This window comes from Balaenoptera ricei, chromosome 16 (assembly GCF_028023285.1).
Source record: "Balaenoptera ricei isolate mBalRic1 chromosome 16, mBalRic1.hap2, whole genome shotgun sequence".
NCBI classification, from domain to species: Eukaryota; Metazoa; Chordata; class Mammalia; order Artiodactyla; family Balaenopteridae; genus Balaenoptera; species Balaenoptera ricei.
The window spans coordinates 110,615,053-110,642,689 of record NC_082654.1 but is presented as its reverse complement, the minus strand read 5'-3'; the positions used below and the strand labels follow the sequence as shown (position 1 = coordinate 110,642,689).

The 27,637-nt window shown below is 42.7% G+C and overlaps 1 protein-coding gene across 1 annotated transcript in view; it reads left to right on the top strand.

Annotated features, from left to right (window-relative positions):
• LOC132350918 (uncharacterized) overlaps positions 1-27,637 on the top strand; it is a 276,781-nt gene that overhangs the window by 4,490 nt on the left and 244,654 nt on the right. The gene's annotated exons all lie outside the window — the stretch shown is intronic.

Genomic DNA, 27,637 nt, shown 5'->3' with positions numbered 1-27,637 from the left:
GAAACCGAGGCTCAGAGGGCCAAAGGACACACAACTGGAGAGGGGCTGAGGTGTCCAGAATATGCATCCTTTGATGCCAAGGGTAGTTAATACAGATCACCTGAAGTTACGGCCATGTTCAGGTCCTCAAATGTGTGATCGGCTTCCCTTTCCCTTGAAATCTGCATCGTGCACTATATCCCTGTGTCCTCGAGGGTGGAGTCTGCTGCTCTGAGAGGAGTTGGGAGGGTCTGACCCCATTGGAGCCTGGGGTGGGGTTCCAGGGACAGCTGCCAGGTTTAGCAAATAAAAATGCAAGATGCTCGGTTACATTTGAATTGAATTGCAGATAAACTGAATACTTTTTTAGTCTAATGTGCCATGCAATATTTGGGATATACTTAGGCTAAAAAAGTATTCTGGTTATCTAAAATTCAGATTTAATGGGGGGTCCTGTAACTAGCTAATCCTAGTTTCAGGTGATGCTTGTAGCTGATCTAATGCTGAAGGAGGCCTCCGTCTGCAGAGGCTGGGACTGGATTCAGCGTCGCTCTTTAGCTTTGCTGGTTCTCCAGAGCTCATTCTGAAATCAGCCTCACCATCTACAGCTGAAGTTTCAAACTGGCAACTTGGGCAGAATCTAACCAGCCGTGTTATGTTTGGCTGGCATGATGTTAATAAAAACAATTAGTCAGTTTTTTAAATCAGGAGCTCTCACATACAAATCTAAATTTCCAACATTTAAAAAAAAATCAGATCAGCCACGCTGAGCCATGAAGACCACATGGCGGCAGTCATCTGGAGCTAAGTGCCAGCACCTCTCCTAGGCAGGGCTTGCACTCGCCAGTTTGTCCTGTTCTCATCGTTCCCTGTGGTTATATCCATCCCACGTACTCACTCCTACCTGTCTAGCCCCTGCACGCATTGCGTTTTTGATTCCTGATCTATACTATACACCAGAAAGTCTCCTTCTTCTTGCAATGACAGCAGAAAACACCAAGAGTCTTCAATGCACTGGCTCCACCCATTTCTCCCATTTTATTGCGTCTCCCTCCCTGAACCCTTCCTCGATGAAGGAAGGCTCATGCACTGGTTGCCGGTTACCTCCTCTTCACATGGCTCATGCTGTCCCTTCCCCCAAAGAATGCCAGCCTGACCCCTCAAGGCCAACCCATGGGCATGGCTTCCTTCAAGATGGCGCCAGAAAGCCCTCCCCCACCCCTGCAGCCCTCTGAAGCAAACTCAGAATCACATTGCCATTTGGCTGAATTTCTTTTTTTTTTTCTCTTCCATTATGGTTTATTACACGATATTGAATATGGTTACCTTTGCTATACTGTAGGACCTTGTTGTTTATCCATTCTATATATAATAGTTTGCATCTGCTCATCCCAAACTCCCAGTCTTTCCCTATGCCACCCCCCCTCCCCCTTGGCAACCACGAGTCTGTTCTCTATGTCTGCGAGTCTGTTTCTGTTTCGTAGGTAATGAACTTTCATAGGTAATGAACACTTGTATCATATGTTAGATTCCACATATAAGTGATATCATATGGTCTTTGTCTGACTTACTTCACTTGGTATGATAAGCTCTAGGTCCAACCATGTTGCTGCAAATGGCATTATGTCATTCTTTTTTCTTATGGCTGAGTAGTATTCCATTGTATATATGTACCACATCTTTTTTTTTTAACATCTTTATTGGAACATAATTGCTTTACAGTGGTGTGTTAGTTTCTGCTATATAACAAAGTGAATCAGCTATACATATACATATATCCCCATATCTCCTCCCTCTTGCGTCTCCCTCCCACCCTCCCTATCCCACCCCTCTAGGTAGACACAGAGCACTGAGCTGATCTCCCTGTGCTATGTGGCTGCTTCCCACTAGCTATCTGTATTACATTTGGTAGTGTATATATGTCCATGCCACTCTCTCACTTCGTCCCAGCTTACCCTTCCCCCTCCCCATGTCCTCAAGTCCATTCTCTACATCTGCATCTTTATTCCTGTCCTGCCCCTAGGTTCTTCAGAAGCATTTTTTTTTTAGATTCCATATATATGTGTTAGCTTACAGTATTTGTTTTTCTCTTTCTGACTTACTTCACTCTGTATGACAGACTCTAGGTCCATCCACCTCACTACAAATAACTCAATTTCGTTTCTTTTTATGGCTGAGTAATATTCCATTGTATATATGTGCCACATCTTCTTTATCCATTCATCTGTCCATGGAAACTTAGGTTGCTTCCATGTCCTGGCTATTGTAAATAGAGCTGCAGTGAACATTGTGGTACATGACTCTTTTTGAATTATGGTTTTCTCAGGCTATATGCCCAGTAGTGGGATTGCTGGGTCGTATGGTAGTTCTATTTTTAGCTTTTTAAGGAAACTCCATACTGTTCTCCATAGTGGCTGTATCAATTTACATTCCCACCAACAGTGCAAGAGGGTTCCCTTTTCTCCTCACCCTCTCCAGCATTTATTGTTTGTAGATTTTTTGATGATGGCCATTCTGACTGGTGTGAGGTGATACCTCATTGTAGTTTTGATTTGCATTTCTCTACTGATTTGTGATGTTGAGCATCCTTTCATGTGTTTGTTGGCGATCTGTATTTCTTCTTTGGAGGAATGTCTATTTAGGTCTTTTGCCCATTTTTGGATTGGGTTGTTTGTTTTTTTAATATTGAGCTGCATGAGCTGCTTGTAAATTTTGGAGATTATTCCTTTGTCAGTTGCTTCGTTTGCAAATATTTTCTCCCATTCTGAAGGTTGTCTTTTCATCTTGTTTATGTTTTCCTTTGCTGTGCAAAAGCTTTTAAGTTTCATTAGGTCCCATTTGTTTATTTTTGTTTTTATTTCCATTTCTCTAGGAGGTGGGTCAAAAAGGATCTTGCTGTGATTTATGTTATAGAGCATTCTGCCTATATTTTCCTCTAAGAGTCTGATAGTGTCTGGCCTTACATTTAGTTCTGTAATCCATTTTGAGTTTATTTTTGTGTATGGTGTTAGGGAGTGTTCTAATTTCATTCTTCTACATGTAGCTGTCCAGTTTCCCCAGCACCACTTATTAAAGAGGCTGTCTTTTCTCCATTGTATACTCTTGCCTCCTTTATCAAAGATAAGGTGACCATATGTGCGTGGGTTTACCTCTGGGTTTTCTATCCTGTTCCATTGATCTATATTTCTGTTTTTGTGCCAGCACCGTACTGTCTTGATGAGTGTAGCTTTGTAGTATAGTCTGAAGTCTGGGATCCTGATTCCTCCAGCTCCGTTTTTCTTTCTCATGATTGCTTTGGCTATTCGGGGGTCTTTTGTGTTTCCATACACATTGTGAAATTTTTTGTTCTAGTTCTGTGAAAAATGCCATTGGTAGTTTGATAGGGATTGCATTGAATCTGTAGATTGCTTTGGGTAGTATAGTCATTTTCACAGTGTTGATTCTTCCAGTCCAAGAACATGGTATATCTCTCCATCTGTTTGTATCATCTTTAATTTCTTTCATCAGTGTCTTATAGTTTTCTGCATACAGGTCTTTTGTCTCCTTAGGTAGATTTATTCCTAGGTATTTTATTCTTTTTGTTGCAATGGTAAATGGGAGTGTTTCCTTAATTTCTCTTTCAGATTTGTCATCATTAGTGTATAGGAATGCAAGAGATTTCTGTGCATTAATTTTGTATCCTGCTACTTTACCAAATTCATTGATTAGCTCTAGTAGTTTTCTGGTAGCATCTTTAGGATTCTCTATGTATAGTATCATGTTATCTGCAAACAGTGACAGCTTTACTTCTTCTTTTCCAATTTGGATTCCTTTTATTTCTTTATCTTCTCTGAGTGCTGTGGCTAAAACTTCCAAAACTATGTTGAATAATAGTGGTGAGAGTGGACAACCTTGTCTTGTTCCTGATTGTCGAGGAAATGGTTTCAGTTTTTCACCATTGAGAATGATGTTGGCTGTGGGTTTGTCATATATGGCCTTTATTATGTTGAGGTAAGTTCCCTCTGTGCCTACTTTCTGGAGGGTTTTTATCATAAATGGGTGTTGAATTTTGTCGAAAGCTTTTTCTGCATCTATTGAGAGGATCATATGGTTTTCCTCCTTCAATTTGTTAATATGGTGTATCACATTGATTGATTTGCGTATATTGAAGAATCCTTGCATTCCTGGGATATACCCCACTTGATCATGGTGTATGATCCGTTTAACGTGCTGTTGGATTCTGTTTGCTAGTATTTTGCTGAGGATTTTTGCATCTATGTTCATCAGTGATGTTGGCCTGTAGTTTTCTTTCTTTGTGACATCTTTGTCTGGTTTTGGTATCAGGGTGATGGTGGCCTTGTAGAATGAGTTTGGGAGTGTTCTTGTCCATTTCTTCCAGGTTGTCCATTTTACTGGCATATAGTTGCTTGTAGTAATCTCTCATGATCCCTTATATTTCTGCAGTGTCAGTTGTTACTTCTCCTTTTTCATTTCTAATTCTATTGATTTGAGCCTTCTTCCTTTTTTTCCTGATGAGTCTGGCTAATGGTTTATCAATTTTGTTTATCTTCTCAAAGAACCAGCTTTTAGTTTTATTGATCTTTGCTATTATTTTCTTCATTTCTTTTTCATTTATTTCTGATCTGATCTCTATGATTTCTTTCCTTATGCTAACTTTGGGGGTTTTTTGTTCTTCTTTCTCAAATTGCTTTAGGTGTAAGGTTAGGTTCTTTATTTGAGATTTTTCTTGTTTTTGAGGTAGGATTGTATTGCTATAAACTTCCCTCTTAGAACTGCTTTTGCTGCATCCCATAGCTTTTAGGTCATTGTATTTACATTGCCATTTGTTTCTAGGTATTTATTGATTTCCTCTTTGATTTCTTCAGTGATCTCTTGGTTATTTAGTAGTGTGTTGTTTAGCCTCCATGTGTTTGTATTTTTTACAGATTTTTTTCCCTGTAATTGATATCTAGTATCATAGCATTGTGGTTGGAAAAGATACTTGATAGGATTTCAATTTTCTTAAATTTACCAAGGCTTGATTTGTGACCCAAGATATGATCTATCCTGGAGAATGTTCCACGAGCACTTGAGAAGAAAGTGTATTCTGTTGTTTTTGGATGGAATGTCCTATAAATATCAATTAAGTCCATCTTGTTTAATGTACCATTTAAAGCTTGTGTTTCCTTATTTATTTTCATTTTGGATGATCTGTCCATTGGTGAAAGTGGGGTGTTAAAATCCCCTACTATGATTGTGTTACTGTCAATTTCCCCTTTTGTGGCTGTTAGCATTTGCCTTATGTATGGAGGTGCTCTTATGTTGGGTGCATAAATATTTACAATTGTTATACTTCTTCTTGGATTGATCCCTTGATCATTATGTAGTGTCCTTCTTTGTCTCTTGTAATAGTCTTTATTTTAAAGTCTATTTTGTCTGATATGAGAATTGCTACTCCAGCTTTCTTTTGATTTCCATTTGCATGGAATATCTTTTTCCATCCCCTCACTTTCAGTCTGTATGTGTCCCTAGGTCTGAAGTGGGTCTCTTGTAGACAGCATATATACAGGTCTTGTTTTTGTATCCATTCAGCCAATCTGTGTCTTTTGGTTGGAGCATTTAATCCATTTACATTTAAGGTAGTTATTGATATGTAGGTTCCTGTTACCATTTTCTTAATTGTTTTGGGTTTGTTATTGTAGGTCTTTTCCTTCTCTTGTGTTTCCTGCCTAGAGAAGTTCCTTTAGCATTTGTTTAAAGCTGGTTTGGTGGTGCTGAATTCTCATAGCTTTTGCTGATCTGTAAAGGTTTTAATTTCTCCATCAAATCTGAATGAGATCCTCGCTAGGTAGAGTAATCTTGGTTGTAGGTTTTTCCCTTTCATCACTTTAAATATGTCCGGCCACTCCCTTCTGGCTTGCAGAGTTCCTGCTGAAAAATCAGCTGTTAGCCTTATGGGGATTCCCTTGTATGTTATTTGTTGTTTTTCCCCTGCTGCTTTTAATATTTTTTCTTTGTATTTTATTTTTGATAGTTTGATTAATCTGTGTCTTGGCATGTTTCTCCTTGGATTTATCCTGTATGGGACTCTGTGTGCTTCCTAGACTTGATTGACTATTTCCTTTCCCATGTAAGGGGAGTTTTCAACTATAATCTCTTCAGATATTTTCTCAGTCCCTTTCTTTTTCTCTTCTTTTTCTGGGACCCGTATAATTCAAATGTTGGTGTATTTAATGTTGTCCCAGAGGTCACTGAGACTGTCCTCAGTTCTTTTCAATCTTTTTTCTTTATTCTGCTCTGAGGTAGTTATTTCCACTATTTTATCTTCTAGGTCACTTATGTGTTCTTCTGCCTCAGTTATTCTGCTATTGATTCCTTCTAGAGAAGTTTTAATTTCATTTTTTGTGTTGTTCATCATTGTTTGTTTGCTCTTTAGTTCTTCTAGGTCCTTGTTAAACGTTTCTTGAATTTTCTCCATTCCATTTCCAGGATTTTGGATCATCTTTACTGCCATTACTCTGAATTCTTTTTCAGGTAGACTGCCTATTTCCTCTTCATTTGTTTGGTCTGGTGAGTTTTTACCTTGCTCCTTCATCGGCTGTGTGTTTCTTTGTCTTCTTATTTTGCTTAACTTACTGTGTTTGGGGTCTCCTTTTCGCAGGCTGCAGGTTCATAGTTCCTGTTGTTTTTGTTGTCTGCCCCCAGTGCCTAAGGTTGGTTCAGTGGGTTGTGTAGGCTTCCTGGTGGAGGGGACTAGTGCCTGTGTTCTGATGGATGAGGCTAGATCTTGTCTTTCTGGTGGGCAAGACCACGTCCGGTGGTGTGTTTTGGGGTGTCTGTGACCTTATTATGATTTTAGGCAGCCTCTCTGCTAATGGGTGGGGTTGTGTTCCTGTCTTGCTAGTTGTTTGGCATAGGGTGTCCAGCACTGTAGCTTGCTGGTTGTTGAGTGGAGCTGGGTCTTAGCATTGAGATGGAGATCTCTGGGAGAGCTTTCGCCATTTGATATTACGTGGAGCCAGGAGGTCTGTGGTGGGCCAATTTCCTGAACTCAGCTCTCCCACCTCAGAGGCACAGGCCTGACACCCGGCCGGAACACCAAGACCCTGTCAGCCACATGGCTCGAAACTCCGGAACTCCACACTCCAGAGGCCCTCCTTTCCATGTGCTGCCTTTCCCCTTCTGCGCAGGTCCTCTGTGTACCACATCTTTATCCATTCATCTGTTGATGGACATTTAGGTTGTTTCCATGTCTTGGCTATTGTAAATAGTGCTGCTATGAATATTGGGGCCCATGTGTCTTTTCGAATTAGAGTTTTCTCCAGATATATGCCCAGGAGTAGGATTGCTGGATCATATGGCTACTCTATTTTTAGTTTTTTGAGGAACTTTCATACTGTTTTCCATAGTGGCTGCACCAATTTACATTCCCGCCAACAGTGTAGGAGGGTTCCCTTTTCTCCACACCCTCGCTTGGCTGAATTCCTTCATCGTACAGATTAAGAAATGGAAACTGTGGCTCTCGAGGATTGTGCACAACTAAAACTGTGTAAAACTGTGAGTAGAACTCAGGCAACTGGGAAGCGGGACTTTCTCACCGAACCACGTGCTCTTCCTGCAGATCCAGCCTCAGTGATCTCAACGTTTCCAGCACCATGTGCTTAATGAGTTTTCTCTGACTGATTGATTGATTGATTACTACAACACTCAGTGCTCCTGGCAAAGCAATTCTCATTCTGTGGAACACATTATCTTGATGCACGGCAGCCTCTAGAGCTTAGATTGGGGGAGCTCAGGATAATCTTCAGATCATTTAGCGATGTTTTGGAGCCACTGGACCTGCGATAAGGATCTAAGAACAGTGCTGGTTGTTGGCATTTGGAAAGGGGCCGGGGGGTGTACCGTGTTGTAGGGGATTTCAGGTTTGTTTCCTAATCTAAAGCAGGGGTGGGCAAATTACTGCCTGAAGGCCAAATCTTGCCCACTGCCTGTTTTTATAAGTAAAGTTTTACTAGGACATAACTGTACTCACTCATGTACGTATGGTCTATGGATGCTCTCATGCTGCATTGGCAGGGTTGAGTAGTTGCAACAGAAAACGTATGGCCTGCCCATCTGAAAATATTTACTACCTGGCTCTTTAGAGAAAGTTTTCTGACCCCGGATGTAAACCATTCAGGAGCCCATCAGGTTGGATGTTATTATTCCCACTTGCTTGCCCCCCTCAACCCCGATCTCACCACCCACAGTATTGGGTGGGGATGGAATCCAACTATTCGATTCCAAAACCCATCGTCCTTTGACCAGATGCCCACAGGACAAAGTCCAAATTCCCTAGCATGGATCAAATCCACTTGTCCAGCCTGTGAGTCCCTCAGGCCAAAGACTTTGAACCCCTTGCTGGTTTCCAAACATGCCATGCATTTACGTACGTGTTGGTCTCTTTGTGAATGACATCTCCTTTTCACCAAATCCCCGGTCCTCCTTCCTAAGTCCTGATGCATCTAAAATCTTACCTCCTCTGTGGAAGTGCCTCTGACTTTGTCCGACGGGTGAGTAAGAATGAAAGCCAATATTACTGAGTATTTTCTTCAAGCAGTGATCTAGGCTGGCCACTTTATTGTATGTTCTATTTAATCGTTTTATGACAACCCTCTGAGGCAGGCACTGATAGTCTCCTTTTCAAGGGGCATGAACAGGTTGAGAGAGATTGAATAACTTGGCAGTGGTCCCAGTGCTAACAAGGTTCGGTCCCAGGGCTTGGCCCGGGTCTGCCTGGTGTTCGGGTTGAGCTGTTACCGCGAGCCTCCGTGTAGCATCTCCTTTCTGCGCCCACTGCTCCTCCAGACCTGGCTGTATAGCATGTGCTCAGCCCGGTGTGACAGTGTCTCCCAGAGGCTGGGAACTCCTGGGGGACAATGAGTGCATCCCCTTACAGTTGTGACCTGACACATGAAGTGACTCAGTAAATGTTTGCTGAGGGAATGATGGCATCTTTTTTTTTCTTTTTGGCTGAGCCATTTGGCATGTGGGATGTGGGATGTGGGATCTTAGTTCCCCCACCAGGGATCGAACCCGTGTCCCCTGGAGTGGAAGCACGGAGTCTTAACCACTGGACCGCCAGGGAAGTCCCATTAAATTTTTTTTTTTTTGACGGCATCTTGACTTTTTCACACCAACCTTGAACCTTCTCTCATTGTTCTGTCCATAGTATTTCAATAGCATTTAGCAACTGGGGGTAGACAAGAGTTTCCCAAATTCCTTCCCGTGGATGCCACCATCTCTCTGCCTCTGTGTGGATCATGCGCTGTGGACAGCCCCGGCCTGTTCCCCACTCAGCTTTTGGATTTTTACTTTGGTCCCTTGGTACCCACTCCTTTCTTAGCATTTCAAAAAGGTTCTTACGTTTCATCCATAATTGAGTAAAGATTTGCAGCTGTGAATAAAAGATTGCTTACAAGTAACAACAGCAAAAATAACTCCTTCTTTCAGTCTGCCTTCCTCCAGAAAAGTCCCCCAACTTCGAACAGAGAGTGCAGGCAGTCTGTGATGTGAATCCACAGCATCTAATGGGTTTACTCAGATTCCAGAAAGGGAAACGTGGTTATTTATCATTACAGTAAGTCCCCTACATACAAACGAGTTCCCTTCCGAGAGTGCGTTTGTAAGTCCAATTTGCTCCTAAGTCCAACAAAGTTAGCTTAGGTACCCACCTAACACAATCGGCTATGTAGTACTGTACTGTAACAGGTTTATAATACTTTTCACACAAATAATACAATAAAAAGAAACAAACACAGAAAATAAAGAAAACTTTTTAAAAAATTAATTAATTATTTAATTTATTTATTTTTGGTTGCGTTGGGTCTTCGTTGCTGCGTGCGGGCTTTCTCTAGTTGTGGCGAGCGGGGGCCACTCTTTGTTGCGGTGCGCGGGCCTCTCATTGCGGTGGCTTCTCTTGTTGCAGAGCACAGGCTCTAGGCGCGTGGGCTTCAGTAGTTGCGGCTCACGGGCTCAGTAGTTGTGGCTCGCGGGCTCTAGAGCACAGGCTCAGTAGTTGTGGCGCACGGGCTTAGTTGCTCCACGGCATGTGGGATCTTCCTGGACCAGGGCTCGAATGTGTGTCCCCTGTATTGGCAGGCGGATTCTTAACAACTGCGCCACTTGGGAAGTCCCCAAAGAAAACATTTTTAATCTTACAGTACAGTCCCTTGAAAAGTACAGTAGTCCAGTACAACAGCTGGCATTTGGGGGCTGGTATCGAGTGAACAGGCAAGAAGAGTTACTGACTGGAGGAGGGAGAGGAGGTGGGAGATGGTAGAGCTAAACGATCGTCAGCAATAGGAGATGGAGGGCAAGCTGCAATTTCACTCATGCCTGATGTGGATGGAACGCGTGTTCGCATCTTTGAAAGCTCACAACTTGAAGGTTCGTGTGTAGGGGACTTACTCTACTAGATAAATAACAACAACGCAACAACAACAGGAACATCTCGACTCTTCTTCTGAGGTTGGCATACTTCACTTTGCGTTTTATGTGACGGGGTTTAGATAGGGCACAGTCCCCACCCTCCTGTGGCCCCCAGCCAACTGGGAAATGCCACGGCCCCCTGCAGCCAACCGTGATGAGGGAGGTGATCTCAGATGAAGGGTCCCTCACAGCCTCGGGGTGGGAGGCACAGGGGAGACCCCCAGGAGAGGGGAGAGGGAAGGTCCCTCTTGAGCGTTAGCTGGAGCTTGGTGCAGTGCTCAGACCAACACTGCTGTGTCCAGAACAAGTGATGGCGTGGGGAGGAATCAGACTCAGGTCTCTGCTGGCTCTGAGTTGGGGGGTTACCTCTGAGGCACACCCACATGTTTCAGGTCCCTGCTGAGAGCATCTGAAGACCACAGAGAGGTGTGACCATCATTCCAGCCCTCCCCCAGTCCCTGCTTCCTTCTCTCACATCCCTTCTCTTCGCCCAACTCACTGGCTTAATTAGGGAAGAGCATTCCTTCCTGCAACTAAACAAATGAAAGGGATAAAGAATCTACTGGCCTCTGTTGAATTTTAATGGAGGCGCCAAACAATAGTTACCTAAGGGATGTGTCTGAGCAGCCTGATGGAAAGATGTGGAGTTATCTACCAGCTTGACAAATGATCTGTCCCACCAGGATTTCTGGAGAAGAGTCGGCTCTTTGCTGCAGGAACCATCTCAGCTGGGCTTTGCCTGCCCAAGTCTCCTCCTGGGTGCAGGGGGGGACCAGAAGGTTCAAGGTACAGTTGGGGTCCCGACTGCAGGTTCAGGGCAGGCCACATGACAGTCAGCTTTGCCACCATCAACACCAGCCCTGCTACAACCCTGCGAGGAGCCAGGGAGCTCATTTCTCATCTTGCTTGCTGATACTTTGCTGTGAGACCAGAGGCAAGGGGGCGCTCATCCAGGGCTATGTAACCCCGTCTCTCTTGCAGTATGTGAGGACAAAGCAGCTTGGTGCACATGACTGTGTTTTGAAGGGTGTATAGATCCTTCTCCTCTTGTTCCAGAAGAAAGGCAAAGGATGTAATGACCCGGCTCTGGGCTGGGTCCCAGCTGATGCATCATCCTGTGTCTGGCCTCTCTCTGGGGGCTGCTCCTCGGTTTTGAGAGGGGACTAAGCATTTCTTGTTCAGGATTCCTGGTCCCAGTGATAACAGGGCCTGTGAATTATGGACGCAGCAGCAAATGTTTTTAATCTTCTGTGAAACAAAATCAGCATGTTCTGCACCAGGTTTCGAGGCCGTCGAGGGAGGAGGTGAACAGCTGCTGGGATCTGGCTAACTTGTGCTCACGTCAGTGTGAGTCTGTCAAGGCCAAGGGCTCTGCGCAGGAAGCTTCAAAGTGATACCGAAAACAAATTTGCATTTTTTCCTTTCACGGGAACTCAGCGATGCTCCGTTCCACTGAGATGTTTTCACCAGCCTTTGCAACCAGCATGTTGAATAAACCTGGCTCGCGGTGTACTGGGCATGCAACTTCAGGGTTTGTTTGCTGCTGCCCCTTTGAAATGTGTTCAGTGGGATTAATGTTCCCTGGCCCGGGATGAAAACGCTGGCAGGCGCTGCCTTTTCTGCTCCTCTTAGGAAATAGTCTGTCCTAAGGTCGCTTTAAATGGAAAACAGTCTCAATTTGGAATTTGAATGTCCAGGCCAAGATATTAGTCAAAACTCTCAACTTTGACATTCCATTCTTCTCCCCACTCCAGCTTAGCTTGCTTAGGGCTGGAGCCTTGCGTGGGAAAGGGGGATTCTCTGCTGGACTTCTGTGCCCTCTCCCGCTCCTCCCCAAGGTGGAAGCTGGGGTTCGGGGCGAGTGGGAGGTGTAGGATAGCTCTTACTTAAGTGGGTGTGGTGGGAGCCCGCTATGGTTTAAGCTGACCTTTCTCCTGGTGGGCTCTTCTAAGGCTCTGTGTGTCTTTGACCCAGGGGGAGGTGTCCCTCTTCTGGGTGGTCACTTGGGACTTTTCCCTTAGGGTTTACCTTCAACTTCTCGCGGCTGGGGTCTCTGCCCCTCCAGGCAGAGATGATGAGTTTGGATGAGGCCATCCTGCTTCCCTCCCTGTGTGGCCCACATCTGGCACTAACTTTCATGCATCGCCTGCCCTGACAAATTCCGGGATGGAGGGTGACCCCAACTCAGACGCTTGCATCTGGCGTCACCACCCAAGCAGGAGTCACCCTGCATGTTAATTAGTGCCCTGTGGATGCTGTAACAAATAACCACACACTTGATGGCTTAAAAGCAAAGAAATGTCCTCTTCCACAGTTCTGAGGATGGAAGTCTGAGATCAGTTTACTGGGCTGAAATCCAGTGTCAGTAAGGCTGAGCTCACTCTGGAGGCTCTGGGGGGAGAATCTGCTCTTTGCCTCTCTGGGCTTCTGGTGGCTGCCAGCGTTCCTTGGCTTGTGGCCCTGTCGCTCTTATCTCTGCGTCTCTGGTTACACGGCCTTCTCTGTGTGCGCTTAAGTCTCCCTCTATCTCCCTCTTACAAGGATACGTGTAATTGCATTTAGGGCTCATCTGGATAATACAGGATCACCTCCCTGTCTCAAGAGCCTTAACTTAATCACACCTGCGAAGACTCTTTTTCCAAATAAGGTCACATTTACAGGTTCCCGGAATTAGACCTGACATCTATGGGCCTTTATTCAGCCCTCTGCAGCCTGACCGCCCCACCCCTCCTCTGGATTTCCTGGCTGGGAAAGGGCCCCGGCCTTTTCTGCCCTCAGCGAGAGGGAGTCACATGGTAAGATGGCCAAGTAGCTTCGTGGAAACCCCCAACGTGTTTCAGATGAGGGGGCAGGCCCTCACCTGCCCAAGAAGCACAGCTTTCTCCAAAGATACTCTTTTCAGAAAATCCTCTCTTTAAAATCCCGTCTCTTAGACTTCCCTGGTGGCTCAGTGATTGAGAATCCGCCTGCCAATGCAGGGGACACGGGTTCAAGCCCTGGTCCGGGAAGATCCCGCATGCCGCGGAGCAGCTAAGCCCACGTGCTACAACTACTGAGCCTGTGCTCTAGAGCCCGTGAGCCACAACTACTGAGCCCACATGCCACAACTGCTGAAGCTCGAGTGTCTAGAACCCGTGCTCTGCAACAAGAGAAGCCACAGGAATGAGAAGCCCGCACACCACAACGAAGAGTAGCCCCCGCTCGTCGCAACTAGAGAAAGCCCGTGTGCAGCAATGAAGACCCAACGCAGCCAAAAATAAAAATAAATAAATAAAATCCCATCTCTCAACATGCTGACTCGTTATATTCTCCAGGTGGGAGAGGAGGCTGGCAGGTTGTGGACCTCGAGCATTTCCTGTGAACATGTCTTGTTTTGGAATTTCACGGTGAAAGTAGCTTGGCCCCCAAAGTGTCACTTTTAACATTCTGTTACCCCTGTGGCGGAATGATTAGTGGTTGATGCTGCCCGGGACTGTGGCCTTCAAGGTTGTCCCTGCAGAAGAGGCCACAGGGGCTGGAATCCGCCTGACGAGACTGGCATGGACACCTCCGCCTGTGGGGAGCACGGGGCCCCGTTCGCGAGGTCACACTGCCGGGCAGACCATGACCAGCTCTCGAACAGTCCAAGGACTTGCCAGTGGGAAGTGCAGAGATGCCGGGGCTACATCGTGGCTGTGGAACTTTGGTGACAAATAACACAGGCCACTTCCATCTTTGGGCTTCCAACTTGCAACTGTTGTGCTGATCTAGAAATTTCCTATTCTGTGGGTGAGCAGCTTGTCATTTGATAAGGGTTTCATGTTTGTGTGAACTAAGCTGAGACAGACAAGCTGGGCCAGAAGGAAAATGTACTCCTCAGCTCTCAGAAAGTGAGTCCAGCTTTTAGGGGAGACAGTGGGACAGATTTGTTCAGAAGGTTCTGGAATGTTCAGGTCGTAAATCCTTTTATGGCCTTCTTCCACCTTAGTAGTGAGGACAAGTAGCCTGCCTCTTGGCTGCTAGAATAGGGGATGGAAAATCAGAAGACCTGGGCTAGATTCCTAAAGATTTGGGTCGGCTGGTAACATGAAACCCATTGGTTCACAGAGCTACCTGGGAGAATTGCAGTTTATAGAAGAAGCTGACAGATACCCCTAAAGATATTGTTTAAAAAGACAAAGTCACCAAAGGCCGAGCTTGCTCAGGGATGGATCAGTGTGCCTTGATTTTTTTTTTTTTTTTTTTTTATTACTGAACATTTCTTTCCCCCTTTTCTCTCCTTTTGCCACCGCAAAACCCCTACCAGTGATGGTAGAAAGTTTGAGTTTTCTCATATTCTCTCCCAACTCACCTTATTCTTGATTCTCAGAGACTCAGATGAGGGTCTGTTCTGAGTGGGCCCATCTCTCTTATTTGGAGGATCCTGGGGAGAAACTGAGGAAGATTTGGGGACAGCCTTGGTAGCCAGGCTTTCTCCAGTGTGATGAGACCTATGACCTGGTGCCTTAGTCTGTTCGGGCAGCCAGAACAAGGTACCACAGGCTGGGTGGCTTAAACAACAGAAATTCATTTTCTCGCAACTCTGGTGGCTGGAAGTCTGAGATCAAGGGTTTGGCAGGGCTGGTTCCTTCTGAGACCTCTCTCCTTGGCTTGTAGACATCTGTCTCCTTTCCCTGTCCTCACATGGTCTTCCCTCTGTGTGTGTCTGTGTCCTAACTTCTTTTTTTTTTTTTTTAAATTGGAGTATAGTTGCTTCACAATGTTGTCTTATTTTCTGCTGTACAACGAAGTGAATCAGCTATATGTATACCGGTATCCCCTCCCTCCCCCCATTCCCCCCATCCCACCCGTCTAGGTTGTCACAGAACACCAAGCTGAGCTCCCTGCACTATACAGCAGGTTCCCACTAGCTGTCTGTTTTACACATGGTAGTGTATATATGTCAATTCTCATCTCCCAATTCATCCCACCCTCTCCTAATCTCTTCTTATAAGAACACCATAATATTGGATGAGGGCCCACCTTAATGACCTCATTTAACCTAAATGACCTCTTTAAAGACCCTATTTCCAAAAACAATTATTTTCTGACCTACTGGGCATTAGGACTTCAAGATATCAATTTTGGGGGACACAATTCAGCTCATAACACTTGGGAACCCCTGATCTGAACTCAGCCCCTCTGGACCAGACTGGGGTTGAATTCCCAGGGAAGAAGTGGGTAAGGGCATACTTGCCTATTCACAGCCCCGTTCCTACCCACAGCAGAATTCCACAGCTTTTTCCTGATTCCCGCTTCAGCCTCCGAGCTGCTCCCCACACCAGCCCTCAGTCAGGGACAGACCTCTCCCTGGCTCTGAGCATCCTTCTTTGCTCCTTTTAGACCCACCTCTATGGAAACCATAAGAGGCCGCCTCCTTCCTAGGCAGAGGGAATCTCTCCAATACCTGCCAATAGTCGCAGTCAAGTTAAACATAAATAAAATATAAGGGCTGACCTAGGGGAAAAGGAGACACAATGGGGCATTGGACAGGGGAGTGAGAAGGAAAGTTTAGGGCTGACTACACATGGGCATGTGACCCTCTGTGCAGTAATTTTAGTGCCTGTTTATAATATACCGCTGTAGCCCTCGTGACCCGTAGCCACCTGGTCCCAGCAGGCAGTGTGGTACACTGGGGGCAGTCAGACCTGCTTTGACTCGTCTCTGCCATTTACTAGTTGTGTGGCCTTGGCCAGCTTACCTAATCTTCTCGGGCCTCAGTTTCATCATATATGAATGAGGAAGGAATGTTTGCCTCGTAGCGTTGCTGGGAGGATTACTTGAAACCAAGCATATAAAGTACTTGAAACCTGGTGGTATTCACTGAATTGGGTCCATCCAAATTCATATGTTGAAGCCGTAACCCCAGTACCCCCAAATGTAACTGTATTTGGAGATGGAGCTTTTAAAGAGGTGACTGAGGTAAAATGAGGTCATTTGGCTGGGCCCTAATCCAGTATGAATGGTGTCCTTATAAGAGGCGGAGATCAGCACACAGACACACACAGAGCGAAACCATGTGAAGACACAGGGAGAAGACGGCCATCTACCAGCCAAGGAGAGAGGCCTCAGAAGGAATCAACCATGCTGACCCCTTGATCTCAGACTTTCAGCCTCCAGAATTGTGAGAATATAAATGTCTGTTGTTTAAGCCACCCAGTCTGTGGTACTTTGTTGTTGCAGCTGTAGCAGACTAATATACCTGGTGTATAAACCGCTTTCTTCCTTTTCTTCTGGCCCTTGGTCCCCACTGCCCCCAACTGGAGCAGTCTTGGACTAGTCCTGTCTGCTTTGCCTGTACAATTTGCAAACTATAGATAGGTTGCACATGGCCAAAGGCTCAACCTAGGACAAAAGACACAGACCAAGGGGAAACAAAGGACTGTGTTAGAAAAACATCTGGCACCTTAAACAAAAAGCACCTTAAAAATCACCTAAAAATTGTCACCTTAAAAAAAACATGAAAGCCGACTCTTAGTTGTGGTCACTTTCTTGGCTTTTTCAGAAGTTCCCTGCTGAGCCCCTTTCCCCGTAGTTCTCGGGACCTGGGGTCCGTGTGCACTAATTCAGAGAAAAGCTTTGCAGTATTGAGTCTCCTAATCCAGGGACAAGACCCCTCTCTTCATTTGTTTAGTTCTTTAATATCTTTCAATAAAGGCTTAGAATTTTCTTCCCTAAAGACTTGCACATCTTTGGTTATTTGGTACTTCTAAGTATTTTATTTTTTCATACTTTTGGAATGTTTAAAAACTACTTTTTATTTTTGTTGCTGGTGTATAAACATTGCAACTGGTTTTTATGTTTAGATTTTGTGTTCAGGAGTCTTGTTATACTCGTATTAATTCTAGTAACTTAAATGTAAATTATTTAGGGAGATTCCTCTGTAGAAACCATATCGTCTGCAAATAATAACAGTTTGTTTCTTCCTTTCTAAGCCTCTTGCCTTTCATTTCTTTTTCTTACCTCATTGTGTTGTCTAAGACTTCCCATGCAATGTTGAAAGGAAGTGGAGTTATCAGGCATTCTTGTCATATTCGTAGTCTCAAGCGAAAACCTTCAACATTTTAGTTTCTCGTGTTTGCGGTAGGCTTTTGGTAGGTTAAGGAAGTCCCTTCTATTCCTAGTTTGCTGAGAATATGTTTATTTTAAAATCATGAACAGATATTGAAATTTAGTTAATACCTTTTCTACATCTATAGAGATAATCACGATTTTTCCTCCTTTGATTTGCTAATATAGTGAACTACATTAATTTGTTTTCTAAAGTTAAACCAAACTTGCATTTTTAATTTAAATCCATTGTAGTTATTCTGTATTAGAATTTTCATACATTGTTAGATTTAATTCACTAATTTTACAAAAGGATTTTAAATCTAAATTCATGAGCAAGTTTGGCCTGTGATTTGGAGATTTTCTATTTGTCCTTGCAGATGTGCTCACTGCCAAGTGGGGCTGGCTGGTGTAAAGGTAAGAGCATCTTCAGTGTACTCTCTGGTTTGCAGTTGGGCTGGGTGAATGGGGAGCCCTGGCAGGAGGCTGGTGGGAGGGAGGAAAGTGAGGTCACCTCAGGCTGGCTATACCCTTTGATAGAAGGCCCTGTCAAAGTGGCCCAGTCTACTTCACTCTCTGTCCTTTTGGATTCTGGTAACTTCTCTCATCCCTGTTTCCTATCCCAGGTACAAGATCCTTTGCTGTTCCCCTTCAACCACACGTTGTAAATAAATCCTCCCCAAATCATCTTATTTCCCGCTGGGACTTTCGTTGATGCAGCCTATAACTTTCCTTTCTTGTAATGTTATTACTGAGTTTTCTAATCAAGACTGTGATAGCTTAATAAAAGGAGTTGGGGACTGCTCCTTCTTTATCTATACTCTGGGATAGTATTGGTTCCTTGGTAGAACAAGTCAAAACTTTGGTAGAACTTGCTAGTAAAACCATCTGGACCTAGTGTTTTCATTGTGAGAAGAGTTTTACCTACTGAATTCGATTTCATGAGTGGTTATTGAACTATTAATACTCCTCCCCGCTTTTTTTTCCTAGAGTCAGTTTTGGTAGGTTTGAAATGCATTCATTTGCAAACTTCCTGGCATTTATTTTTTGCATTATCTTCTTCTTAACCTTTTTCTTTTTCTATACAACATTATACTTAAGTCACTTTTTAAAAAAATAATAAACTTTACTTTATTTTAGAGCAGGTTTAGGTTCACAGCAAAATTGAACAGAAAGTGCAGAGGGTTCCTATATACCTGCTGTCCCCACACGGGATCAGCCTCCCCTGCTATCAACATCCCTCACCACAGTGGTACGTTTGTTATGGTTGATGAACCTGCCTTGGCGTCACTGTCACCCAAAGTCTGTAGTTTACATTTGGTTTCACTCTTGATGTTGTGCATTCTATGTGTTTTGACAAATGCAGAATGACATGTATCCACCATTATAGTATCCCACAGAGTATTTTCACTGCCCTAAAAAGCCTCTATGTTCTGCCTATTCATTACCACACCCCTGTCCTGCCCAAGCCCCAGCAACTTAATCACTTTTCATTCTTAATAATTTTTATCTGTATCCTTTCTTCTTTTAATTGATCAGTCTTATCATAAATTTGTCAATTTCATTAGTCTTTATAAGACCCACCTATCAGCTTTTAAAATCCTAATTGTATATTTGTTTTCTTTCTTTTTTTTTGAATTTCATGTATTTATTTTTTATACAGCAGGTTCTTATTATCTATTTTATACTTATTAGTGTATATATGTCAATCCCAATCTCCTAATTCATCCCCCCCATATATTTGTTTTCTATTTCATTAATTTCTCCCTTTTATTACTTTTTCTTTCAATTTATTAGGGGTTATTTTTTTGTCTTTTTCCTAAGTTGAAAACTGACTTCACATAGCATTTGAGGCTATAAATTTCTACTAAGTGCACTGTAGTTGTATCTCACAAATTTTTATATATGGTATTTATCTTATAGTTTAACTGGAAATATTTCCTAATCTCCATTTTGATTTCTGTTTTGATCTATGAGTTATTTAGAAGTATATTTCTTAACTTCTAAATATTTTAAGTTTTCTATTCATCCTTTTATTATCGATTTCTAACTTTATTGCATTCTAGTTAAAAAATATGGTTTGTAAAATATTAATCTTTTGAAATTTGTTGAAACTGGCTCTATAGAAGAGTATGTGGTTTATTTTCATAAATGTTTGTATGTGCTTGAAAAATTGTGTGATAGGTAGTTGTTAGATAGAGGTTTTCTTTGCAGATCTCTCAGATCAATCTTGTCAATTGTGACGTTAAAATATGCTTTATGTTTTCTGACTTTTCACTTGTTTATTCTATGAAAGGATGTGCTAAACTTTCCTACTGTGATGGTGGTTTTGTCTCTTTCTTCTTGTAGTTTTTCCTTTATATATTTTGCGTCTACGTTGTTAGGTAGGTTCAAGTTTAGAACTGCACCTTTTATCATTATGTACTGATTCTATCCCTAGCAATTATTTTTTTGCCTTAAAGTCTATTTTAATTCATATTAATATATTAATACATAAGCTTCTTTTTTTTAGGCATGCCTGGAATATTGCACTCTTTCTATTTTCATTCTTTCTGTATTATTATATTTTAGTTGTATCTCTCATAACATCATAAGGCTGAATTCATTTTCTGATGCTCAATCTGACAATCTTTGTCTTTTAACTGGAGCATTTAGTTTGTTTGCATTTATTGTAATTACTTATAATTTTGGATTTATTTTTATCATCTTTGGTGATTCCTGTTTGTCCTGAACTTTTAAAAATTTTTTTCCATTTTTCTTGACTTTTTTTTTAAATGAATGGGTATTTTTTCTTATTCCATTTACTTCCCTATACAGGTTTGGATGTTATATTTTTTATTTCTATTATTTTAGTAGTTAACCTTAAATTTTTAACATGTGAAGTTAATTACTATCTTTTCCTTCTTCCTGAATAATGTGAAACCTTAGAACACCTGAATTCCCATCATTCTCTCCAGATGTATGTGCTATTATTGGCATGTATTCTAGTTCTGACATGTGTTATTTTAATTGCACAAATTGAACATAATTATTGTTTTACACCATCAATTTTTATTTAGATTTACCCACATATTTACATTTTTGTCTGTTCATTTATTCTTGCATTTAGATCTTCTTCTTCTGGGATCATTTTACTTCTTTTTGAAGTGAATGAAAGTCTGCTTGGTTTGAGTTGTCTAAAAATGCTCTTTTTCCCTCTCCTTCTTGAAAAATATTTCCCATTTGGTTGGGCATACAAACAGGAGTGGGTTAAATTTCTTTTCCTCTGTTGAGAGGGGAATGGCATTTGGAAACAAATGCTCTTGATCATTTGGAATTTTCTAGGTCAGCATTTAAATGTCTATTTCCTACACAACTCATAAATACATTTTCCCCAGTTTTTTTCATACAGTAACTGAAATACTGATTGAAAGTTTTTTTTTCAAAAATATTTTTTCACAATTTTGGTAAAAATGCAATCCTGCATTTTATGAAGTTGAATTTTTTAGATCCTGCTTATCAATTTATGACAAGGCTTTATCTATCTTCTCTGTTTGTAGCTTGTTATTTCCCTTTTAAAGGTTTATGAACAGAAGTTATTAATTTTAGAGGGGAGTGGCCAAGATGGCAGGGTGGAAACACCCCAAGCTCATCTCCTCCCATGGGCACACCAAAATTACAACTGTTTACAGAGCAACTATTGGTGAGAATGACCTGAAGACTAGCAGAAAATATTTTCCACAACTAAAAATATAAAGAAGGAACCATAGCAAGAGGAGTAGGAGATGCAGTACCATCAAGACCCACGCCCTGTGTGGGTGACCCACGAATGGGAGGATAATCACAATTGCAGAGGTTCTCCCCAAGGAGCAAGAGGCCTGAGCCCCACATCAGGGTCCCCAGCCCAGGGGTCCTGCACTGGGAAGACAGGCCCCCAGACATCTGGCTTTAAAGGCTAGGGGAGCATGTGTACAGGAGAGTTGGAGGGCCGTGGGAAACAGAAACTCACTTTTAAAGGGCACATGTAAAATCTCTCACACTCCAAGACCCAGCACAGAGACAGTAATTTGAAATGAGCCTGGGTCAGACCACGTTGCTGATCTTGGAGAACCTTCTGGAGAGTCAGGAGGCAACTAGGACTCCCCTGGGGGACATAGATGCTGGCAGCAGCCATTTTGGGGAGCTGTTCTACCACAAAGACACTGGTGCTGGCAAGCACCATTTTGGAGTCCTCCCTCTAGCCTATTAGCACTGGAGGCTTACCTTTCCACCAGCTGCGTAAGACCAATTCTGGGACCCCTTAGGTCAAGTGGTCAGCTATGTGGGGACCCAGCCCCACCCACCAGTAGGCTCATGACCCAGCCCTGCTCACCAGTGGCTGTCACCAGCCCAGGAACCTCCCAAGCCCAGGCCCTGCCCACCAGTGAGCTGGCACTTGTACTGAGATCTCCAGGCTCTACAGCCAGCCACCCTGGGACCCAGTCCTATCCACCAGCAGTCTGGCACCAGTCTCAGACCCCCCGGACCCCACAGCCAATTGCTCTGGGACCCAGCCCTGCCCATCAGTGGGCCAAAACCAGCAGTGGGCCAGCACCAGCAGTGGGACTCCCTGGGCCACAGAGCCAACTGCACTGGGGCCTGGTCCCACCTGCCCTGCAGCAGTCTTTGCATGAAGCAGGGCCTGGCAGCCAAATGGGCCAGGGTCAGCCCCAGCTTTCAGTGCACCCACAGTAGTCAGCTTGCCACAAAAGAAGGGCTCACACAGCCCACATAGAGGGCACCCCTAAAGCATGTAGCTCCAGTGACCAGAGGGGAGCATGCTGCTGGGCCCCATAGTATGTCTCCTACATAAAACCACTTCTCTAAGATTGGGAAACATAACCAGCGTACCTAACACATAGAAATAAAAACAGAGAATCAGGCAAAATGAGGAGACAGAGGAATATGTTCCAAATGAAGGAACAAGATAAAACCCCAGAAGAACTGATAAAGAGTTCAAGGTAATGATCCTAAAGATGCTCAACAAACTTGGGAGAAGAATGGATGAACACAGTGAGAAGTTTAACAGGGGGTTAGAAAATATGAAGAAGAACCAAACAGAGCTGAAGAATACAATAAAGGAAATAAAAAATACATTAGGAAGAATCAACAGTGGATTAGGTGACACAGAGGAACAGATTAATGAACTGGAAGACAGAGTGGTGGAAATCACCCAAGCTCAACAGAAAAAAGAAAGAAGAATTTTAAAAAATGAGGATAGTTTAAGAGACCTCTCGGACAACATCAAGCATACTAACATTCACATTATAGGGGTCCCAGGAGAAGAGAGAGAGAAAGGGGCAGAGAAATTATTTGAAGGAATAATAGCTGAAAACTTCCCTAATCTGGGAAAGGAAATAGACATCCATGCCCAGGAAGCAGAGAGAGTCCTGATCAAGATGAACCCAAAGAGGTCCACATCAAGAAACATAATGATTAAAACGACAACAATTAAAGATTAAAGAGAGGGGACTTCCCTGGTGGCACAGTGGTTAAGAATCTGCCTGCCAATGCAGGGGACACAGGTTCGAGCCCTGGTTCGGGAAGATCTCACATGCCACAGAGCAACTAAGCCCATGTGCCACAACTACTGAGCCTGCACTCTAGAGCCTGCGAGACACAACTACTGAGCCCACGTGCCACGGCTACTGAAGCCCACGTGCCTAGAGCCCATGCTCCACAACAAGAGAAGCCACCACAATGAGAAACCCATGCACTGCAATGAAGAGTAGCCCCTGCTCGCCACAACTAGAGAAAGCCCACGCGCAGCAATGAAGACCCAATGCAGCCAAAAATAAAATAAGTACATTTATAAAAAAATATAAGATAAAGAGAGACTCTTTTCTTTCAAGGAAAAAACAACTGGTTACACACAAGGGAACTCCCATAAGACTGTAAGCTGACATTTCAGCAGAAACTTGGCAGGGCAGAAGGGAGTGGCACGATATATTCAGCATGATGAAAGGGGGACTTCCCTGGTGGCACAGTGGTTAAGAATCCCTCTGGTCTGGGAAGATCCCACATGCTGCTGAGCAGCTAAGCCCATGTTCCACAACTACTGAGCCTGCACTCTAGAGCCTGAGAGCCACAACTACTGAGCTCTTGTGCCACAACTATTGAAACCTGTGCGCCTAGAGCCCGTGCTCTGCAACAAGAGAAGCCACCACAATGAGAAGCCCGCACACCACAGCGAAGAGTAGCACCCACTCACCGCAACTAGAGAAAGCCTGTGCACAGCAACGAAGACCCAACACAGCCAAAAATAAAAAATATAATAAAAAATAAATTAAAAAATCAAAATGATGAAAGGAAAAATGGTGCAACCAAGAATACCCTACCTGGCAAGGCTATCATTCAGATTTGAAGGAGAGAGAAAGAGTTCTACAGACAAGCATAAACTAAAAGAGTTCAGCACCTCTAAACCGGCTTTACGAGAAATGTTAAAGAGACTTCTCTAAGCAGAAAAGTAAAGACCACAACTAGATATATGAAAATTATGAAAGGAAGAATCTCATTGGTAAAGGCAAATATGCAGTAAGTGTAGTAGATCAACCACTTAGAAAGCTAGTAGGAAGGTTAAAAGACAAAAGTAATAAAAATCATCTCTATCTACAATAAGTAGTTAAGGGGATACACAAAAGAAAAAGATGTAAAGTATGATGTCAAAAACATTAAACATGGGGGGGGGGCGAGTAAAAATGCAGAGTTGTTAGAATGCATTCCAATTTAAGAGATTAACAAATTATCAACTTAAAATAATCATATACATGCTGCTATACATATACCTCACGGTAACCACAAACTAAAAACTATAATACATACACAAAAAGAGAAAGGAATCCAAGTGTAACACAAAAGATAGTCATCAAATCAGGAGAGAAGAGAGGAAAAAAAAAAAAAGCAGAAGAAAGGAACAAAAAAGAACTACAAAAACAACCAGAAAACAATTAACAAAAATATTATAATTTTTGCTTTCAACCATCAGCATGTTTTAAAGAGCTCAGTAAGAGAAAAACAGTCTAGTTTATTTACCCAGATATTTACCATTTCCGTTGCTCTTCCTTCATTTTTGATATTCCAAGTTTCTTTCAGATATTTCCCTATATCTGAAAAATTTCTTTACTTATTCAGTGTCTTCGGGTCCCCATCCTTAGAGAGGATTGGAGGCATCTATGAAGCAGGCAGAGCTTCCCTCGACCCCAGGGTCCCTGCTGTTCTGCCCTCTGCAGCCCTCTGTCCTGCTGCCCCTTCCTTCTACACGCTCTTCTTCACAAGCAAGCCCTCCCGCTGGACTTTTGCTCCTTGATATTCAGAGACAGTCATTACCTTGTGTAGGTTCATTTGCATTTAAACCCTATGTTTAACCGTGGAATGAAAGGCTGGCTTCCCTTTAAAAGAATTTCAATTCTTAGAGGTCAGCTGGTGCTATGGACTGCATGCTTGTGTCTCCCCAATTCATATGCTGAAGGCTTAACCCCCCAGTGTGATGGTATTAGGAGGCGGGGGTTTGGGGGGGGTGATTAGGTTATGAGGGTGGAGCCCCCATGACGGGATTAGTGTCGTTATAAGAAATGTCCTTTTCTCACTAGAGAGATGTCTCACTCCACCATGTAAAGACACAGGGAGAAGTTGGCCGACTACAAGCCAGGAAGAGAGCCCTCACCAGAACCTGACCATGCTGGCACCTTGATCTTGAACTTCCAGCCTCCAGAACTATGAGAAATAAATATTTGTTGTGTAAGCCCCTCGGTCTTTGGTATTCTGTATGGCCATGCTGACTGAGACAGAGGCATGGTTATTTTGAGCCAGAGGAGGACTTTCTTGTGGCCACTGACCCCAGGTACCCACAGGCTTATCCTTGTCTTAGTGCACACATCTGTGTTAGTCTGCTCACTGCCTTAACAAAGTACCACAGATAGTGGCTGAAACAACAGAAATTAATTTTCTCACAGTTCGGGAGGTCAGAAGTCCGAGATCAAGGTTTCTGCAGGTTTGGTTTCTTCTGGGGCCTCTCTCCTTGGCTGGCGGATGGCCATCTTCTCTCTGTGTTTTCATGTGGTCTTCCCTCTGTGGCGTCTGTGTCCAAATCTCCTCATCCTTTAAGGACACTGCTCGTAATACATTAGGGCCGACTCTCATGACCTTATTTTAAGTTAATTATGTCTTTCAAGACCCTAACTCCAAATACAGTCATATTCGGAGGTGCTGGGGATTAGGACTTCAACATATGCATTTTGGGGGGACATGATTCAGCCCCAAACAACTTCTTTAAATGCTGAATGGAGAAACTGAGGTGCAAGACTTGATATCTAAGAAGTTTGTAAACAATATTTGTTGGATTGAAAGCATGAGAATAAAGGGATGGTGGTGGATTGGGTTGGGGTGTGTGCATGTATGCATGCATGTGTGTGCCTGTGTTTGTGTGTGCATGTGTGTGTGTATGTATATCTCTCTGTGTGTGTGTGTGTGTGTGTGTGTGTGGTTTCTCTCCTAACTAATATAGTGGAATTGAGTTGGCACCCAGCTTGTGGGAGGCTCCCTTGAGGTATGTTGTTTGGAGACATATTTTAAAACATATTTTCATTTGCTTACAATTTCCTTTTAAAATAATTGTTGAAAATATTAGCATCAAAATAGGGTAAAACCTGATGTGATCAATTTAATCTTTACACCAATCACAAACTATTTATTACTGTTACTTTTATTTTATTTTTTTCTTTTGAAGGTAATTTTAATAATATTCATTAAAATTCTTCAGTATTTACATACCCTGTAATCTAGCAATTCTATTTCTAGGAATTTATCCTAAGGAAATAATTAAATAAGTACACAAAAATATACATACAAAGATGTTTATCCAACTTGGTCATGGTGTATAATCTTTTTTATATATTTATGGATTCAATTTGCTAATATCTTGTTAAAGATTGTCCATGTATGTTCATGAACAATGTTGGCTTGTAGTTTTCCTTTCTTATAATGTCTGTCTGATTTTAGTATTAAGGTAATGCTGCCATCATAGATCGAGTTAGCAAGTGTTTCCTCTGCTTCTATTTTTTGGAAGAAATTATGGAAAACTGGTATCATTTCTTACTTAAATATTTGATAAAATTCCCCAGTGAAGCTATTTGGGCCTGGCGCTCTCCTTTTTAAAGGTTATTAATTATTAACTCAATTCCTTTAATAGATCTATTAATAGTCACATATTAATAAATATATTCATAAAATTATTTCTCCTTGTGTGAGTTTTGGTAGTTTGCACCTTTCAAGGAATTGGTCAATTTCATTTATATTATCAAAATTGTGGGTGAAGAGTTATTTTTTCGGATCCCTTTCTTATCCTTTTAATAACCATAAGATCAGTAATAATAACTCATCTTTTATTTCTTATATTGTTAATTTGTGTCCTCTCTCTTCCTCCCTCCCTTTCTCCCTCCCTCCCTTCTTCCTTCTGTCTCTCTGAGATCAATTTTATTGATCGCAAAGAACAAGCTTTTTAAAAAAATTTTTATTATTTTTTTTATACAGCAGGTTCTTATTAGTTATCTATTTTATACATATTAGTGTATACATGTCAATCCCAATCTCCCAATTCATCCCACCACCACCACCCCCCCACCCCATTTTCCCCACTTGGTGTCCATACATTTGTTCTCTACATCTGTGTCTCTATTTCTGCCTTGCAAACGGGTTCATCTGTACCATTTTTCTAGATTCCACATATATGCGTTAATATATGATATTTGTTTTTCTCTTTCTGACTTACTTCACTCTGTATGACAGTCTCTAGGTCCATCCACATCTCCACAAATGACCCAATTTCATTCCTTTTTATGGCTGAGTAATATTGTATATATGTACCACATATTTATCCATTCATCTATCGATGGGCATTTAGGTTGCTTCCATGTCCTGGCTATTGTAAAAAGTGCTGCAATGAACATTGGGGTGCATGTGTCTTTTTGGATTATGGTTTTCTCTGGGTATATGCCCAGTAGTGGGATTGCTGGGTCATATGGTAACTCTATTTTTAGTTTTTTAAGGAACCTCCATACCGTTCTTCATAGTGGTTGTATCAATTTACATTCCCACCAACAAGAGGGTTGTGCGAGAGGGTTCCCTT